This window comes from Sorex fumeus, unplaced genomic scaffold (genome assembly GCF_029834395.1).
Source record: "Sorex fumeus unplaced genomic scaffold, SorFum_2.1 ptg000393l, whole genome shotgun sequence".
Taxonomy (NCBI): Eukaryota; Metazoa; Chordata; class Mammalia; order Eulipotyphla; family Soricidae; genus Sorex; species Sorex fumeus.
In genome coordinates this window covers 1-16,186 of record NW_026606448.1, presented here as the reverse complement: position 1 = coordinate 16,186, position 16,186 = coordinate 1, and the positions used below count along the sequence as shown (strand labels likewise).

Here is a 16,186-nt window from a genome sequence, read left to right as displayed (position 1 = left end):
TACCCCTAGTGGTGCTCAGAGGACCATATGAGATGCTGGGAATCGAACCCGGGTCGGCCATGTGCAAAGCAAACACCTACCTGCTGTGTCATTGCTCCAGCCCCCATGGATTTTACTACTTGTTTACTAGTATGAGATTCTTCTACTGTGGGATCCGCATGCACTAAGCTAGCACTGGACACCTAACTGGGCCCAAGGTCACTATGAGGGCTCTGATGTGAGTTTCCACAGTGCTGTATGTCAGATAGCCTCACCATCTCCTGTGGGTTTTGACTCGCATTTTATTTTTTATTTTATTTTTATAAAGTTGTTCACAATAATTTATTACATCTAATATTCCAACGAGATGACATTTGCTGATGACGACATTGTTTTAATAACACCAAACATCAGCCAAGCGGCACAAATGCTGGCCGACTTTGACCGTGAGTGTGGAAAGGTAGGACTCCAGCTGAATCTTACGAAGACAATGTTTATGAGAAACAGCCTCGTTCCTGACGCCCCATTCGCTCTCAATGGAATGACCATGTCCGAATGCAACAGCTATGTGTACCTAGGTCGAGAAGTCAACATGACAAATGACCTGGCACCCGAGCTGCGCAGGAGGAAGAGAGCGGCTTGGAATGCCTTCAAGAACGTCGAAGAAATAGCTAAGAGGACGAAGAACATCCAGCTCCGGGCACATCTCTTTGATTCCACTGTTCTTCCTGCATTAACATATGCCTCAGAGACCTGGGCCCTACGTAAACAGGATGAGAATGCTATTCGGGTCTCCCAAAGAGGAATAGAAAGAGCTATGCTTGGAATATCACGTTTCACTCAAATGAGAGAAAGAATCCGGAGTTCCGACATCCATTGACGATCAAGAATCAGGGACACTGTCTCGTTTGCCAAGGTGTCGAAAATCAGATGGGCTGGTCACGTAATGAGATTTAAAGATGACCGCTGGACTAGAGCAGTTACCAACTGGATTCCACGGGATGTCAAAAGACCGAGTGGCCGCCCACCTACCAGATGGTCAGACTTCTTCATCAAGATCGTGAATGATCGGTTTGAGGCTCTTCATGTTCCCAGAGTGAACAGATGCCATTGGGCTACACTTGCACGCGACAGGGACGAATGGAGACGTTACTGGCGCCCGCTCAAGCAAATCGACTGCTAACAGGAAGTTAAGTGATTAAGTGATATTAAGTGATATTCCAACACCAACCACACCACCGTTCTACCTTCCCATCACTACATTTCAAATGCAATGACCATAGAGGTGCACATTTTTTTTTTCAAAACAGCTTAGATGTCTAAGTGTGGAATTACTGTATCAGAGAGAGGTTCTAATTCTATTTAAAAAAAAAAATCTCTGCTGTTTTCCATGGCAGACACACCAGTTCATTTCTACCAACAATGGGCGACAGTTTCCTTATGTGCACACAACTCACCCGTGCTCACTGTTCTGGTCTTGTGACTCAGCCTTACTCACGAGAGTTTGCCTTGGAAGTGGCCTCAGGGTGGCTTCCGTTTCCATCTAACAGGCAGCAAGAAACTTGTGTCCACGTGCCTGATGTCATATGCAACAATGCCTGGATTATCTTCTTTTCAGTTCTTCCCCTAACTTTTAAATTAAAAAAATCTGTAACTGAAATTTTCATTCTAGAAATGTCCCCCCCGACCAATTTCAGCTTGTTGCCTGTGGCGAGAAGGTTGGCATTCATGTTTCTCTGTCTCAAATCTACCTGGTTTCTGTCTTTATTCCTTCTTTTTCCCTGGAGTTCAGCTTGACTTCCATGAAGATAAAATTTGGCATAGCACTTTGGTGATCACAGAAGAAGGCGAGTGTTGGTTTTCTCTAGTCCCGAGTTGATTTTTCTAAGAAGCTGTGAAGTGGGCTTAAGAGAAATGAAAGACACTCAGTCTGCACCGACAATTCAAAATCATCCCTTGGAGAGACTTTAGTAATGTGGTCCAAGGAAAAATACCAGTTAGAAGACGTGTAAGAGGAAGGTGGTCTGTCTGGAGCGTTTGCCTGAGCTCTGAGGCTGGGACAGGTATTCTGGAAGGAAGAAACTAGAGTGAAAGTGGTACTGTGTCATCCTCAGAGGGACACAGTCCTAGTCTTTCTGGATCATCGTGCTGCTCTGCTGTTTTTCTCATGCGGCTTTGCAATGTCTCAGGCTATAAAGTTGGCTCTAATTATGTCTGTAGAATGGATGAGCAAACAGAAACTTGGAACGCATCATTTAAGATTCTCTGGTAAGCAGTGAAAGTGAAAATAAAGGCTACATTTACTCAATCCTAGGCCCCAAGAGTTTAATAATAAAGCAGCGTGATATACCCCATGAACCAAACGTTTCATGACATCACTGGTTTAGCACAGCGACAGACCCAAGCATGAGCTATAATGAAAACATGCCATCTTACTTAACGTCAGCTTAGGCATTCATTTTTATTTATCCTTCTTATCACCAGCCCGATGCCCGCACTGGCCATTAGCGAGTCACCAGAGCATCCGGGGAATTGTCTCCCAGTCCTACGCCAGCTTCTTTGGTGCCCGCTCTTGGGTGGAGTTTGTGCCGACTTTTCCCGCCGTGAAGCAGTGCTTTATGGAGGAGTGGATGACTACCAAGAGAAGTTGGCAGAGCCCAAGAACTTGAGAGGTCTCTGGTGTGTCTGCTGGTTTTACTGTCGGCCTTCAGAACCCTGACATGCATACATGTCCTGATGTTCATCATGTTCCACCAGAGACCCATGTGACTGCTCCTGCTGCAAAACTATTAGCTCCCAGCTCCAGAGTGCCTGAGGTAGAGGTGCTGTGCAGAGGTGCCTTTCGATTGCAGGTGGATCACTTGCCCTACAGTGGCTGAATGCAGTCCGGGCATGGAATTCCGCGTGTGATCCCTGTTGGAACTCTGCACATGATTCCTGCTGGACATTGCCGGCTGCTTTGCGGGATTAAGACAGGGTGGAGTCATCTGGGTGGGGAAGGGCCGCGGCGGGGCTGCAGCGTCGCCGCCTCCCCCTGCTGGGCCAAGTTGCAGCACTGTCAAGCATGAAACAGTGACAGTGGCCCACACGGTGGCTTGTCTGCTGCAGGACGCTGTCCGCCGGACACCGAGTGGCTTGGGGCTCGGTGTGGGTGTTCGACCTGGCACAGACCCTATGCGATGGGGTCTTGCGCTGCCAGCTATTTATTCAACAACCTCTGGACGCACTCCATCCACCTCAAGGAGATCAACCTGAGGCCACAGATGCCCCAGGCGCTGCCCGGAGATGCAGGCAGGTGCATGTTGTCAGTGTACAAATTGTTACAGCAGCCCGGTCCAGGAGCTTACATTGGTAGACTGGGAACACCTGCAGGGATGATTAGAGACCACCCCAAAAACCTCCATCTTCCCCCCTGCCCGGAGAGCCTGGCAAGCTACTGAGGGTATCCCACCCGCACGGCAGAGCCTGGCAAGCCACTTGTGATGTGCCAAATATGCCAATAACAGTAGCTAAAATGGGTCTCATTTCCCTAACCCTGAAGGAGTCTGAGTTGGGAAGAACAAGAGGGCTTGTACTTAGCAAATGGCGCACACATCAATGGGCGGGAAGGCGCCCGCAAGCAGCTGGCCACCAAGGTGGCCCACAAGAGCGGCGCCAGCCACCGGTGGCGTGAAGAAGCTGCACCACTACTGGCCCAACACCATGGCGCTACGCGAGATCCGCCAGCTGGTTCAGTTCCAGCGGCTGGTTCGAGAGATCACGCAGGACTTCAAGATCGACCTGCACTCCCAGAGCTCGGCTGTCATGCCGCTACAGGAGGTAGGCGAGGCCTACCTGGTGGGACTCTTTGAGGACACCAACCTCTGTGCATTCCTCGCCAAGTGCGTCACCATTATGCCCCAGGACATCCAGCTGGCATGCTGCATCCGCTGAGAGAGACCATCAAGTTTATGATGCTAAACTCTCAGGGCTGGGACAAATGGAGATGCCACTGGCACCCGCTCGAGTAATCGATGATTAACGGCATGACAGTGACAGTGACAGTGATCACTAGAAAACTTGCTGCTCTCCTGGACCCTATGATCTGGTGGGAAAGGCACATAAAGGTAAAAATGTAAATGATTATCTCTCCCATAATCACAAGTCCTGTTAAAGAGGAGCCCGAGGTATAGTGGGGGTGTCTAGAGAAGGCCCCAGAGTTGTGGGATCATAAAACCCGAAACAAAAGATCCCCCAGGTGGACAAAGGACAATGAGGTCTGGAGCTATTGGTGTGGCTTTCTTCTCCTCTCACCATCATCTCAAAAGGCGGGCGACCAGGAAAGTCCACCTGCTTAGAAGCCTGAGGATGCTACGCTTGTTCTTATCTGTTATTTTGGACCAAACATTAGGATAGATTAGAAGATTCTGCTGTCTTTTTTTTTTTTTGCAGAGTTTCCATTTTCTCTCTGAATGTCTGTTTAGTTCTCAGACATGTGACTAGGAACATAACGGGGCATTGGAGTAATCAGGACTATATATCATAAACTTACCCAGCGAACTCTTGGAAATGGGAAGAGGATGATGGTTTGAAGCCAGCATACATGAAGTCTCCACCCCAGAGAGTAGCCAGTGCTTACAGAACAGTGTGCCCAAAGTGGTCCAATGCAATTTACTATTAATCTTGAATGCCTGGTAAAATTTCTGATTAAAAATAGAGTATTTATTGGATAAGAACTATGTGCTGAAAATAGGTAAAGGAACAAGTATGTATTTGTATCGCAAACCCAAAAAAGGGGGTGGAGAGAGAGAGACAGAGACAGAGAGAGATAGAGAGAGGGAAGGAAGGAAGGAAGGAAGGAAGGAAGGAAGGAAGGAAGGAAGGGGAAGGAAGGAAGGAAGGAAGGAGGGAAGGAAGGAAAGAAGGAAGGGAGGGAGGGAAGGAATAGAAGGAAGGAAGGAAGGAAGGAAGGAAGGAAGGAAGGAAGGAAGGAAGGAAGGATGGAAGGAAGATACCTGCCATAGAGACAGGCTGGGGGAGGGGGGAGAATTGGGGACATTGGTGGTGGGAAATGGACACTGGTGAAGGGATGGGTTATGGAACATTGTATGACTGAAACCCAATCATGAAGAATTTTGTAACCATGTCTCTCACTGTGATTCAATAACAAAAGTTAAAAATAAAAAATAAAAATATTTATGTCTTTATTTTTAAAAAAAATTTATTAGTGAAACACCAGGAGGTACAGTTGTAGACTTACACATTTTTGTGCTTGGGTTTCAGTTATACAATGATCGAGTACCCATCCCTCCACCAGTGCCTGTTCTCCACCAGCACTAATCCCAGTATCCCTCCCACCCCCCATCCCCCGAATCCCACCCTGCCTCTGTGGCAGGGCATTCCTTTTTGTTCTCTCTCTCCTTTTGGGTGCTGTGGTTTGCAAAAAAGGAATGGAGTGTATTCCTTTATTTGTGATGCCCCTATTGAGATGCTTCACGGGTATGAATACACAGGAGCATGTGGACACCTAGTAAAGAGGTTCTTACATCTTTCTCTTAACAACCTGTCTTCTCCAACTGGCTCCATTGCCCTGGGATGGGCACCAATGTATACCAGCATCCAGACCATTGTGTTGCTAGCTGTTTGCTACAGGTGGCCACCGTGAGACAAAGAAGCTCACATTGTCCTAACATCTCACTGTGAGGACACTAGCAGACGTGACAGGATTAAAATCCTTGAAAAGCACCTAATGTTCTTTGTCACCCCAAAGGCTACGAACTTCTGAATGACATTAAAATCATTAACACCCTTCACGTGAGTACTTCTTTTCAAAGCAGAATTATGATCTGTAACCAATTATTTTCTGGACTTGAATGAATATCGCAAGTTCTGGAGTCAATCTGCGTTCTTGGTATATGCAGATGCAATTATTTCTATTTTTTTCTTGGTATTTCACATAAGTGTTTTCTGTGTTGGTCCTTTACTGAGTTGTTTCCAACAAAACACTCCAGTCTCCTTGGTGAGTCTAATCAGTGGTTCTCACTCTTTGATCTGGAGCAAGGATTGTAGGGGCCACTCCTCCAGACAAACCTTGAAGCTCCACCCTCAGAGCCTGAAACCCAGCTGGATGAGGGTTTATCTCACTTCTAGGTGATGCTGTGCTGGGAACTTGGAGACACACAGAGTCACGCTGGGGGCGGCCGTGTCAGAGTTGGCTTAGCCTGATGCCCGGGAGGCCTGGAAGGGACCTTCTGCCTCACTGTCTGCCACGTGATCAGAGAACTGCCTGGCTAGAGAAACAAAGGATGGATATGAGGATCTCCAGAGGATTAAGAAAGAACCATTTCCGTTCCTTGTAATTAATTTGAAGTCTTGAAGCAGGGTGAAGAAGGAGAAACTGCCTTTAAAGAGACTTATGCCTCTCCTGTAGTCACGTCAGAATAATCCTCAACAGCCTAGAGTCGAAACAAACTAAGTGATGTCAGTGGAGGAGTAGGAGAGGAAGACACGGCCCGTGTACGTATAACTTCAGGAGCCTGGTCACTCTGGCCAGCGTGAATAGGGCTAAGAGGTTTAGTGCTAGTGAAAAGTCAGAGGAGAGATGCCACAAGTCACGCCTATGTGGTAGAGAAAACCAACTCATTAACTAAACCAAAGGAGAGCCAGTTTAAGATTATAAGAACAAAATAGTGGATATATGAAGGGAAGAGGGAATGAGCCAGCCGTGTAAAATGTGTCACCTATAATGCGATAGATGGAAACTAGAAGTCTGATGCAACCATCCTGAAATCACTGTCACTGTCACTGTCCTTCCGTTGTCTATCGATTTGCTCGAGCAGGTCCAGTAATGTCTCCATTGTGACAATTGTTACTGTGTTTGACATATTGAATACATCATGGGTAGCTGGCCACGCTTTGCCATGCGGGCGAGATACTCTCGGGAGCTTGCCGGGCTCTCCCAGAGGGGTGGAAGAATTGAACTCGGGTCGGCCATGTTGGCCACTTCCAAGGCAAACGCCCTACCTGCTGTGCTATCGCTCCAGCCCATCCTTCAATAGACACAGATTTACAATGTGTCTCTGAAACCTGTATCATTTAATAAATCAAAGAAATTTCAATTAAAATAGGCAAAATACCTTGGAATTACCTAGATGATACTAATGTAAAGGTAAAAGGTAAAGGCCCTCCCGTTGATCGTCGATTTGCTCGAGCGGGCCCAGTAACGTGTCCATTGGAGACTTTGTTGTTACTGTGTCTGGCATATCCAATACTCTCGGTAGCTTGCCGGGCTCTCCGAGAGGGGCGGAGGAATCGAACTCAGGTCGGCCATGTTGGCCGCGTGTAAGGCGAACGCCCTACCCGCTGTGCTATCGCTCCAGAAAATCTGTGTTTATCTGTAGGCACTTAAACCTCTCTTAACCAAATGGTTCCTTCCTAATATTTCCAACTTTAGTTGACTTATATTACTAGTTGAGATCAATTTCCAAAATATTGATATCCAAATTTCTGTTTCGCTGAGTGAGTCTCCTCTTAAATTTTTATGAAAAATATCTCAAATTGCTTGACCTGAATGGCATTAATAAAATGTCCTCACACCCTCGCCAAAAATGTGTGGACTCAGGAGCTAAGTGCTTGCTCTGCCCCAGAGTGAGTCATGTCACAGACATGACACAGAGCCGACCCACCCATCTCAGTCCTCCGTAGCTTCCGTCTCAGCTGACAGGTGGCGTGCCAAAGTCTAGGAGTCACCAAGAGATATTCCAAACAAGTCAGGGTCTTGGAAGAAGAGCTGGCATAGGGAATTCTTAGCACAAGTTTCTTAGGAAGATGCAAAGATGAATATGGACACTTCTCTTATGTACGCTGATGGTTTCCTTTAGAGAACCATAAGGGAGTTCTCAGCTCTCTCTGTTTTAACAATAAATATTAATGAAAATAAATTTAAATAAATTGGCTGGTTTTTTTGGTATTTTTTCATAAAGGAAACACAAATGCTAGGGGTCCCTGCCTCTTAGTTGGTTATTTAAACAGGTGATGTAACATGAAGCATAACTGCACACAAAACCGTTAGTATTCGCCCATTTTCCATTCAGTTTCTTAGAGATCCTTTGAGTACTCACCATCTGAAAATGCAAAGAATAGGTTCCCATTTGTGTATTCTGATTCTGTTTTTACTAAAATTCTGTCCCCTTCAATGCATCTGAGCTTACTTCTTTACAGAATTCAGAAAATGGAAGTAAGAAAGATGATGCCTGGGCAGACTTTTCTCCAGTTTTCATTTTCTGAGATTTTTACTCTACTGTCTACCTGCAGAGGGATCACGTGGCCTGGGCAGAGTGGACACTGGCCACAGGAGCAGCTCATTAGGAAACACAGGGGCAGCAAGTGGGAATCCTCCACCCCTGTGTGGCTTCCTTCCCCACTCTGACTAGGGCAACCCTCAGGCTGGGCCATCCAGAGTAACTGGAAGAGAGCCGGTGTCCTCCAGGGTGTCAGCAGAAAAGAAGTGTCCAGCATCCCCCAAAGTGCAGGACTCCAGCCCCAAGCACGGTACAGCTCAGCCGAGAATCTGAGCAGACTCGACAGAGAAGGCATTGTCCACAGGAGATGCTGGCCACGGGAGACACTGGCCATGGGAGAGGAACCACTGGCCACAGGAGAGAAGCCATTGTCCACGGGAGTTGTTGGCCAGGGGAGAGGACCCACTGTCCATAGGAAATGCTCTCCATGGGAGATGCTGCCCTTGGGAGATGCTGCCCATGGGAGATGCTGCCCATGGGAGATGCTGTCCATGGTGCACGCTGGCCAGGGGAGGGAAGCCACAGACGTGGAGGAGGAAAATAGTTGCTCGGAGTTCAAAACTGGGACACGGAGGGGTTCTAGAGGGCAGGGGTCAGTGTCCAACACTGACCACAGACAGCAATGCAGAAGGGATTGTTGATGAGCTGAAGCGCGTGTGAGTTGGAGTTGTGATAACAAGGGCCTGTGTGTGGGCTTGGTCAGTCACCCTCTGGCTGCTGGTGTCTGGGAGACGTGACCTTGGGTCTACGTGGCCGACTCCACGGGTGTGTGGGTGACCTCTGACACAAGAGTTTCTCCACGGGGCTGTGAAGAGCAGCACTGGGCGGGCCACCTGTCGGGCAGCCCCTCCAGATGCAGCAAACTCCAGTGCTCACGGGAGCGGAAGCCCAGACACTGCCTTGCTGCTACTCGCTTTCACGCGCTTGTTCTGGTCAGTGGTTTGGATCAGGCTCAGTGGTCATGCTCACAGGATTTACCCTGCATGAAGCCGGGCGGGAGACTGAGACAGCAGCTGACTCCGCAGAGCTTCAGGTCTGTCACCTCCCGGAGTGCAGCCGGCACAGCGGGGCACAGCTCGGAGAATTTCCAGAGAGTTTCAGAGCCAGTGGAGCAACTTTCAGCACTGCGCTGGGATGAGCGGAGCACATGGCCACAGCAAGCTCGAGCTGAGTGTGTGGGTGAGGGGGCGGGCGCCCACTCCCACAGCATCTGGCCCTGGCCTCCAGGATCCCAGACGATGCTCACAGTGGAGGCCACGAGGCCATGAGGTCACGTGGATGGATAGATGGATGGATGGGGGCAGGGGGGCACAGCCCACAGGAGCCCTTGGCACGGCCACCTTTGTGAGAGAACTGGCTGGGGTGAAGCAGTGGAGGGGTGTTGGAGTACAAGGAGCTTAGGTCTATCTGGTTACACCCATCACAGTGCTCCTGAGGCACTTCCATTCCATTGTGTTTATCTGTAAACAGTCTTCCCTATGCTCTCCTCCCCACCCAGTTAATCAGCTTTCTCCCTAATCAGAGTCTGTTAATTTGTAAGGTCAGATTCCTCAGAAATCTATGATTTTATATGTATGAATGAAATATTGCCTTTATCTTCTCCTTATGCCTTGATTTGATTGGCTTTGAATAGTATTCACTCCCGGGCATCTGCTTTCTCGACTTAAGCCTCAGTTGCCCTTAGTTCCTAACACCCCCAAAGCAGGGTCCCGATGGGGGACTGAATGGACCCAGGGCAAGCGGTGAGCTACCCTGGCATCAAAATGGGCCAGGCCAAAGTGCCACGATTCTTAACTATAAGTTAAGAGTTTGATCATAGACAAATGCTGTCATGATCCAAAGGTAACGACGAGACTAGGATCCTGCTAGGGGTGGGAAAGACTATCTGGCCTGAGCACTGTAGTCTGAGATCGAGATGGCCCTAGGAGAGCAATTCTGTAAGTTTAAGATATTTCTTACTGTATCCATACAAAATTATTTATATTATATATTCTTATATGCTTGTCGGACAAGGAGAGGAGAGACACACCCATAGGATCCCGCTCTAGGGTGGGTTGTCCTGCTGAGAAAGGATCTGTCCTAGGAGCGGCTTTCCCTGAGGCTAAGATTTCTACCCCTATTGATTGTGACCACACCTATGTGTAATTATTACCCCAACCCCTCATGCTTGGGGATTTAACTGTACTGTAAGAGTGGGCTGGGGGAGGAGAAGGGGATCAGAAGGAAGAAGCAGAGGATCAGAGGGAAGAGAAAGAGGGATCAGAATCCAGACTCCAGAGAAGGAGGATGAAGTAGCATGGGGGAGGAAGAAGAAGCGGCAGAGGCAGAGAAAAGAGACTGATGTGGATGGAGAGAAGATTGGAATAAACTGCGACTAATACCAACCAGCCTGGCCCTCGTTTCCTTCCTCCGCCTGCCCATCACCATCGACCTCCCCGGGGTGGGGAAGAAGGGTGAGACTACTGAACACGGGTGGCGGGAGAGATAGAGTCACCGCTGCTGTGTGCCGTGCCCCCTTTTTGTGTGAGTTTACACAGAGGGGCACAGACCCGGGGACAGGAGCAGACTGAGCGGCTGTGTGTCCCCGGGGGTGGAGGCTGGCTTGCTGCAAGGGGCGTGGTCTCAGAACCCTCTAGAACCCAGTCACAGCTGGAGGGCCGTGTTGGGGTTCAGAAGGGGAAGGGAAGCTTAGAATTCCAGCCCTGTCAGCTCTGACTGAGTCTACTCCAAAGGTGCTCAAGGTTCTCCTCAGTCCATGTGCACACACACACACACACACACACACACACACACGTATGCACGATGCACATGTGCACGCCCACACAAGCAAGCACACATGTACGCACTCTTCTATGGGAACCCAAGTGTCATGAAACGCTAGTGCCGTTCAATCTGTCACTCTGAGTTCCTCAAAGTCCAGGTCTTCCCAGAAACCCTACACATCACTGTCTTGTCTGGGTGTCTCCATGTCACGTCTGCCCTGGCCAGGGTCAGAGCCAGCTGGGCACGTAAGGAGCCTGCCCCACTGGCCGTTAATGAGACGTCCGTGTCAATATGACCTTTTCCTCTTCGCCTCTTTTTGCTTCCAGGCAGTGGTTTGGGTGTTGAAGTCAGGCTTGTCCCCTGTCCAGCTTCTGAATGAGGAAAGTGTCGGCCCTAAAAACCTAATGAGATCTATATAATTCACCAGGAACTTTACATGGTAATTGATGGTTTCTACATTGATCCCAGAAGAAGGCAACAGCATGTTTTTCACATAAAACAAGCAAACGCAACAGAAGGAAAATGTAAGAGATGGATCTTGACGATTAATCAGAGCAGACATGGAACTCATTTTCTTTATCTCACTCTCTCTAAAGTGAGATAAGAGTTGTGGAACATTCTGAGAAGCACGGAGTGATAAGTCTGTTTTATTAAATGCAGTATCAGATAGTAATTGGCAATATAACACAGCAATCATTCCACACTTTACCTCGGAGGAATAAACTTGCAAACCACTTCAGAATTCTGATTCTGGACTTTATCTTTTTCCAAAAGAGAAAATGGTGAGAGAAAACACGTAGATACATGATTTTTTGGTGACCTTGTCTACTTAGGACTTGGAGATTCAGATGCATTAAACGTTCACAAGTCGCCTGTCACTCATCTGTCTGTCCGCTAACACACCGTCTCTGTTTTTGCACTGTTGACCCTCCACTGTGCGATTCTTCTGGGTTGAGTCTTAGTTTCTGCTTTTCTAGTTTCTAGCCCACCCATCCCAAGAGCGTAAGCAGAGAGAACACTCCTTCCCGCTGGCCATACCCGAGACAGTCTTGTCTGAAGGCGACTCAGGGACGTCCTGTGATTATTTGAGAATGAGTGGAGAATGCCACACCGTTCACCCATCCACCCACCCGTCCTTTCTTTAAATGTTCTTTGCTTTGGATGCCGAGGGCAAACCGTCTTGTTGGGAGACTAACAGCATGTCCACCATTTGGTATGGAAAACAAGCATGCCTCAAATATCAAGAAAATAGCCGAAAGAAGGTTCCAATTATACGGCTATTTTTACTCAGGTTTATGAGTATTGGGGGAATGTGGCTCAGTCCTGAACTGACCACAGTTGTACAGAGGGTTGACGCCAAAGTTGACGCCAAGGAAGCGTTAGTGGATGGAAACACAGCCCTTGGCACCAGCAAGGATCTCTCTGAGCTAACCTTCCCTGGATGGAGGTGGAGAAATAGCGAAGGATGGACATGCTTTAACAGAGCCTCGGTCTACAACAAAGTGCACTCTGGAATCACTGGGGATCTGAGTCCAGGGATAAGCAACCTTAGAAGAAAAATAAATTGCTCTCGTCAATGTAATATTAGATTTATTCAGGAGAAGGAAAGCTGTTCTTGCAGTGCGAACCAGGAGGTTAATAAATCCTCACTTGCACCTCATTAATCTCATAGACTTTATGTGAAGCTTTTTTTTTTGGAGAATTTTGCCTACACCTTCGTTTAATTCCGAGTAGGCAATTGCATCAGGAATGGCAACAGTAAGCGGTTTAGTAACAGCAGCTCTGTGGCCTTGACTGGGCCACCTTGTGCCAGGAGACCCAGAGCACAGAGAACCGAGCTGGAAGTCCGGGGTGAGTGAGGCGTTTCTCAGAAACGCTTTCAGAGCGGGGGATCGCTTCTGTGCCAACTATTGGTAGGAAGTCGCCCGTGTCCAGGCACCAGGGCAGTACCTGTCCCAGGGCCATTACCCACAAGCCAGAAAACGGGAGAGACCGGGAATCAGTCACGGGGCGGGGAGGAGGGAAAGGTTTCCCCATACAGAGGATCTGGGCACCTGCTCCTGCCTTTGCTTCTTGCTCTCCTTTTACTGGACAGAACTTTATGGAAGCTCCGGGCGAGCCCAGCACGCGTATCGGAGGGGCTAGAGGACACTTCCACCTAGGGAGGGTTTCTAGATTAGAAACCAAATGGGCATATTATTTCTCTCACCTGTAACTAACCTTCCTTCCTTCCTTCCTTCCTTCCTTCCTTCCTTCCTTCCTTCCCTCCCTCCCTCCCTCCCTCCCTCCCTCCATTTTTCCTCCCCTCCCTCCCTCCCTCCCTCCCCCTCCTCCCTCCCTCCCTCCCCCTCCTCCCTCTTCCTTCCTTCCTTCTTTCCTTCCTTCCTTCCTTCCTTCCTTCCTTCCTCTTTCTTTCTTTCTTTTTTTCTTTCTTTCTTTCTTTCTTTCTTCTCTTTCTGTCTCTCTGTCTTTTTATCTTTATTTCTCTCTCTTCCTTCCTCCCTTCCTCCCCCCTTCCTCCCCTCCCTCCCTCCCCTCCCTCCCTCCCTCCCTTCCTTCCTTCCTTCCTTCCTTCCTTCCTCCCTCCCTCCCTCCCTCCCTCCATTTTTCCTCCCCTCCCTCCCTCCCTCTCTTCTTCCCTCCCCTTCCTCCCTCCCCCTCCCCCTCCTCCCTCCTTCTTTCTTTCTTTCTTTCTTTCTTTCTTTCTTTCTTTCTCTGTCTTTTTATCTTTCTTTTTCTCTCTTCCTTCCTCCCTTCCTCCCCCCTCCCTCCCTCCCTCCCTCCCTCCTTTCTTTCTTTCTTTCTTTCTTTCTCTCTTTCTCCTTCCTTCCTTCCTTTCTTTCTTTCTTTCTTTCTTTCTTTCTTTCTTTCTTTCTTCTTTCTGTCTCTCTCTGTCTTTTTATCTTTCTTTCTCTCTCTTCCTTCCTCCCTTCCTCCCCCCTTCCTCCCTTCCCTCCCTCCCTCTCTCCCTTCCTTCCTTCCTTCCTTCCTTCCTTCCTCTGTTTCTTTTTCTTTCTTTCTTTCTTTCTTTCTTTCTTTCTTTCTTTCTTTCTTTCTTTCTTTCTCTCTCTCTCTCCTTTCTTTCTTTCTTTCTTTCTTTCTTCTTTCTGTCTCTCTCTATCTTTTTATCTTTCTTTCTCTCTCTTCCTTCCTCCCTTCCTCCCCCCTTCCTCCCTTCCCTCCCTTCCCTCCCTCCCTCCCTTCCTTCCTTCCTTCCTTCCTTCCTTCCTTCCTTCCTTCCTTCCTTCCTCTGTTTCTCTTTCTTTCTTTCTTTCTTTCTTTCTTTCTTTCTTCTTTCTCTCTTTCTCCTTCCTTCCTTCCTTTCTTTCTTTCTTCTCTTTCTGTCTCTATCTTTTTATCTTTCTTTCTCTCTCTTCCTTCCTCCCTTCCTCCCCCCTTCCTCCCTTCCCTCCCTCCCTCTCTCCCTCCCTTCCTTCCTTCCTTCCTTCCTTCCTTCCTTCCTTCCTTCCTTCCTCTGTTTCTCTTTCTTTCTTTCTTTCTTTCTTTCTTTCTTTCTTTCTTTCTTTCTTTCTTTCTCTCTCTCTCTCTCTCTCTCTTTCTTTCTTTCTTTCTTTCTTTCTTTCTTTCTTTCTTTCTTTCTTTCTTTCTTTCTTTCTTCCACACCTGTCAGGGTTTACCTCTGACTCTGCACTCAGTCAGCTGTGCACAAGGTAAACATGGTACTGCTGTACTATCACTCCAGCCCTTCACCTGTCACCTTGAGTGCACATTCCAGAGTTTGACAAACGCCTTGTCGTTCCCATAGTAGAAACGGACTGGCTGATGACATGGAACTCCGAAGTTATCTCTATGTGAGAATGTCTGAGCTACACTCTACTCAGGAAGAAAAGTTTCTACTTTCGAGGGTGTTACAGGTCATCAAAACTCACATCCCCAGATATCTAAGGTAAATCTAGTGGCACATTACAATTGTTTTCAGCAGAATTGGGTGGCATATTTTGTGCATTCAGTTGAATTTTTTTTATTGGTTGTAAATTACTAGTACTTCAAACAAATATTTGCACTTGTAGTGAGCGTTCCTCTGAGAAGATTGAGGTCCACGCAATCTGTACTTAATTCTAAGGCACAAGATGACATTCCAAGGATGACCACTATCATTATCCAATATTGCACAATTAGAGAAGAGCATTTATTTTCTTTTTCTGCATAATGAATTACTAGATGCTCAGCTGCTCAGACACACCCTTTATCAGCCCACACTCTTCTAGATCTGCGAGTCTGTGGTTGTGGTCTCCCCAGGGTCCTACAAAGCTTAACCGAGGGCATCAGCTGTACTGTGTCCCTAGCTAGAATCATTGCAGAAGAATTCACTTGCAAGTCCATTCCAATTGTCAGCGGGGGTGGCGGTGTGTGTGTGGGGGGGGGGGGGCAGAGACAATGCAGAGGTTAATGGCGCTTGTGCAAGCAACCGACGACCCTGGTTTGATCCCTGTCACTGCAAATGCCCTGCCCCATGCATGGCCGGCAGTGATCCCTGAGCAGAGCCAGGAGCGATCCCTGAACACCACGGGGCGTGGTTCCCAAACTCAAACCAAAGAATTCAGATAGTCAGCAGGATTTGATGAGTGCGGTCATAGGACTAAGGTTTCTTTTGCTTGTTGGCTGGTTGTCCCCTGACACGGGACTGACACCTTCAAACCGAGTGAGCGCCTGTCTCGCCAAAGCCCACTTGTTCTTTGAAATCTTTTCTGCCAGGAAGAGTTCAAACGGATTTTGTCTGTCCTGGCAAATATACTCTCCCTCTCGTACTGTCTACAAGTTTGGAAACTTAATTACATAGGAGCAAATCTCTTAGCCCTCGCCAGATTAGCGTGGCGTTGATTACGTGGATGACTCTGTGGAAACACCAGTGAGAGAGGCTTCATGGAGGCACCACATGATCCATCCTAACACAACAATGAAGGCACAGGAATGGCACCCCAAGAAGCTCTTTATTAAAGGGGTGTTTTCTGCAATGTTGCCTAGAGACTGGCCATAAGTCCGAGCTCTCTGCACCTGGCGACTCAGGGACAGGGGGAGAACGGGCAGGCAGTCGCCATCCTGACCCTGGCACTCACTTCTAACATTTTCTGTTCCTCAGCTCTCCTTCAAGGGCCTGTGCAGCTCCCTCCTACACCGTCCATGTGAGGGTACACTCCCTCTCA

The 16,186-nt window shown here is 48.2% G+C and overlaps 1 pseudogene; it reads left to right on the top strand.

Moving 5' to 3' along the window:
* The first annotated feature begins 3,158 nt into the window (after positions 1-3,158).
* On the top strand, positions 3,159-3,933 carry LOC130019027 (uncharacterized; annotated as a pseudogene).
* The last annotated feature ends 12,253 nt before the right edge of the window (positions 3,934-16,186 follow it).